A 4,352-nucleotide genomic window follows, 5' to 3' on the forward strand; every position below is an offset into this window, starting at 1 on the left:
TCCCACGCGGACATTTATGGGCCCGGGGAGACCCCGCCCCCAGCACGGGGGGGGGGGGGATTGGGGGGGGGGAGGGGGAGATGTGGGGGGGCACAGGGGGGGGTTCTGCAGGGGGTCCGGGGGGATCCGGGGGGGGGATTAAGGGGGGTCTGGGGGGGCGCAGAGAGGGGTACTGGGGGGTCTGGGGGGGTCGGGGGGGTCCGGGTTGGCACAGGGAGGGGTCTGGGGGGGTCTGGGGGGGGCACAGAGAGGGGTCTGGGGGGTCGGGGGAGTAGAGGGGATCCGGGGGGGGCCACAATGTGGGATCGTGGGGGTCTTGGGGGGGCACAGAGTGAAGTCGGGGGGGGAGGGGGTCTGGGGTGGCACAGAGGGCTCTGGGGTCGTCTGGGGGGGTCGTGGGGGTCTGAGGGGGCCGGGGGTGGCCTTGGGGGGGGGCACAGAGTGAAGTAGGGGTTGGGGGGGGCTGGGGGGGGCACAGAGGGGTCTGGAGTCGTCTGGGGGGGTCGGGGGGGTCCGGGTTGGCACAGGGAGGGGTCTGGGGGGATCCGGGGGGGGGAATAAGGGGGGTCTGGGGGGGTCTGGGGGGGGCACAGAGAGGGGTATGGGGGGGTCTGGAGGGGTCGGGGGGGTCCGGGTTGGCACAGAGAGGGGTCTGGGGGGGGCACAGACGGGGGTCTGGGGGGTCGGGGGAGTAGAGGGGATCCGGGGGGGGCCACAATGTGGGATCGTGGGGGGCCTGGGGGGACACAGAGTGAAGTCGGGGGGGTTTTGGGGGAGTGGGGGGGGACACAGAGAGGGGTCTGGGGGGGTCTGGAGGGCCGGGGGGGTCTGGGGGGGCACAGAGTGAAGTAGGGGTTGGGGGGGGACTGGGGGGGCACAGAGGGGTCTGGGGTCGTCTGGGGGGGTCCGGGCTGGCACAGGGAGGGGTCTGGGGGGGGGCACAGAGGGGGGTCGAGGGGATCCGGGGGGGGCACAGTGTAGGATCGGGGGGGGCCTGGGGGGACACTGAGTGAAGTCGGGGGGGCTTTGGGGGGTGGGGGGGACACAGAGAGGGGTCTGGGGGGGTCGGGGGGGTCCGGGTTGGAACAGTGAGGGGTCTGGGGGGGGCACAGAGAGGAGTCGGATGGGATCTGGGGGGGCCGGGGGGATCTTGGGGGGGTCCAGGTTGGCACAGAGAGGGGTCTGGGGGGGTCTGGGGGGTCGAGGGAATCCGGGGGGGGCAAAGTGTGGAATCGGGGGGGGCCTGGGGGGACACAGAGTGAAGTCGGGGGGGCTTTGGGGGAGTGGGGGGGGACACAGAGAGGGGTCTGGGGGGGTCGGGGGGGTCCCGGTTGGCACAGAGGGAGGTGTAGAGGGGTCTGGGGGGGGCATAGAGAGGGGTCGGATGGGATTTGGGGGGGCCGGGGGGGTCTTGGGGGGGCACAGAGTGAAGTCGGGGGGGGAGGGGGTCTTGGGTGGCACAGAGGGGTCTGGGGTCGTCTGGGGGGGTCGGGGGGGTCCGGGTTGGCATAGGGAGGGGTCTGGGGGGGGGCACAGAGGGGGGTCGAGGGGATCCGGGGGGGGCACAGTGTAGGATCGGGGGGGGTCTGGGGGGGCACAGAATGAAGTCGGGGGGGCTTTGGGGGGGTGGGGGGGACACAGAGAGGGGTCTGGGGGGGTCGGGGGGGTCCCGGTTGGCACAGAGGGAGGTGTAGAGGGGTCTGGGGGGGGCATAGAGAGGGGTCGGATGGGATTTGGGGGGGCCGGGGGGGTCTTGGGGGGGCACAGAGTGAAGTCGGGGGGGGAGGGGGACTGGGGTGGCACAGAGGGGTCTGGGGTCGTCTGGGGGGGTCGTGGGGGTCTGAGGGGGCCGGGGGTGGCCTTGGGGGGGGGCACAGAGTGAAGTAGGGGTTGGGGGGGGCTGGGGGGGGCACAGAGGGGTCTGGAGTCGTCTGGGGGGGTCGGGGGGGTCCGGGTTGGCACAGGGAGGGGTCTGGGGGGATCCGGGGGGGGGAATAAGGGGGGTCTGGGGGGGTCTGGGGGGGGCACAGAGAGGGGTATGGGGGGGTCTGGAGGGGTCGGGGGGGTCCGGGTTGGCACAGAGAGGGGTCTGGGGGGGGCACAAACGGGGGTCTGGGGGGGTCTGGGGGGTCGGGGGGATCCGGGGGGGGCACAATGTGGGATCGGGGGGGGCCTGGGGGGACACAGAGTGAAGAGCACAGAGGGGGGGGGGCCGGGGGGGGTCTGGGGGGGGCACAGAGAGAGGGTCGAGTGGAATCGGGGGGTTCAGGGGGGGCCCGGGGGGGGGCATAGAAAGGGGGCGGGGAGGGGTGGGGGGCGGTGCTGGGCGGTGCTGGGGGGGCACTGAGGGGGGGTCCGGGAGGTGTTGGGGCTCCGGGGGGGGGGGGGCACTGAGGGGGGGTCAGATGGGGGTCTGAGGGGATATGGGGGGGGGGTCTGAAGAGACGATGGGAATTGGGGGGGGGGCGATGTGGGGGGGGGCATAGGGGGCGGTTTGGGGGGGTCCTGGGGGGCACGGGGGGGGGGTCTATAGGGATTGGGGGGGCGTTTTGGGGTGGGGGGGGGTCTGGGGGGGGGCACAGAGGGGGGGTCCAGATGGAGGAGGAGGGGTCCGGGGGGGTTTGTGGGGGGGGAGGGGGGAGGGATTGGGGGGTTTTGGGGGGGGTCTGAGGTGTCGATAGGAACCAAAAGGGGGGGGGGGTCCTGGGGGCACGGGGGGGGGGGGGATTGGGGGGGGCTTTGGGGGGAGCACTGAGTTACTGGGAGCACTGGGAGGACTGGGAGCATTACTGGGGCATTACTGGGAGCACTGGGACCGTTACTGGTTTTACTGGGAGCATTACTGGGAGCATTGGGACCGTTACTGGTTTTACTGGGAGCACTGGGATCGTTACTGGGAGCACTGGGACCGTTACTGGTTTTACTGGGAGCACTGGGACCGTTACTGGTTTTACTGGGAGCACTGGGACCGCTACTGGTTTTACTGGGAGCATTACTGGGAGCACTGCGACTGTTACTGGTTTTACTGGGAGCATTACTGGGAGCACTGGGACCGTTACTGGTTTTACTGGGAGCACTGGGATCGTTACTGGTTTTACTGGGAGCATTACTGGGAGCATTGGGACCGTTACTGGTTTTACTGGGAGCACTGGATCCAGTACTGGTTTTACTGGGATCGTTACTGGCTTTACTGGTTTGACTGGGAGCACTGGATCCATTACTGGTTTTACTGGGAGCATTCCTGATTTTACTGGGAGCACTGGGTCCAATACTGGTTTTACTGGGTCCATTCCTGGCTTTACTGGTTTGACTGGGAGCACTGGCTCCATTCCTGGTTTTACTGGGAGCATTGGATCCGTTCCTGGTTTTACTGGATCCGTTCCTGGTTTTACTGGGAGCATTGGATCCGTTCCTGGTTTTACTGGGAGCATTGGATCCATTCCTGGTTTTACTGGATCCGTTCCTGGTTTTACTGGGAGCGCTGCCCCCCCCCCCTCCTCCCCTCCCCCCCCCGGTATTTTTAGGGTCGGATCGGATTCGGGGGATCCGATATCGGGGGGGGGGCGCTGGGGGGGCTCCAGAGGGACGGATGGGGGGAGCTGGGGGAGAACTGGGGGGGGGGACAATATGGGGACAGTGGGATATGGGGTCAGCGGGGTCAGTGGGGTCAATGGGACACATATGGGATACGGGATCATTGGGGACAATGGGGACACATATGGGATATGGGGTCAGTGGGGACAATGGGACACATATGGGATATGGGATATGGGGTCAGTGGGGTCAATGGGACACATATGGGATATGGGGTCAGTGGGGAAATGGGGACACATATGGGATATGGGGTCAGTGGGGTCAGTGGGGTCAGTGGGGTCAATGGGACACATATGGGATATGGGGTCAGTGGGGAAATGGGGACACATTTGGGATATGGGGTCAATGGGGTCAGTGGGACACATATGGGATATGGGATATGGGGTCAGTGGGGTCAATGGGACACATATGGGATATGGGGTCAGTGGGGACATATATGGGATATGGGATATGGGGTCAGCGGGGTCAGCGGGGTCAGTGGGGTCAATGGGACACATATGGGATAAGGGATATGGGATCATTAGGGACAATGGGACACATATGGGATATGGGGTCAGTGGGGTCAATGGGGTCAGTGGGGTCAATGGGACACATATAGGATATGGGATATGGGGTCAGCAGGGTCAGTGGTGTCAGTGGGGTCAATGGGACACATATGGGATATGGGGTCAGTGGGGACAATGGGGACATATATGGGATATGGGATATGGGGTCAGTGGGATCAGTGGGGTCAGTGGGGTCAATGGGACACATATGGG

Source organism: Phasianus colchicus, chromosome 38 (genome assembly GCF_987193195.1).
Source record: "Phasianus colchicus chromosome 38, bPhaCol1.hap1.1, whole genome shotgun sequence".
Lineage (NCBI taxonomy): Eukaryota > Metazoa > Chordata > Aves > Galliformes > Phasianidae > Phasianus > Phasianus colchicus.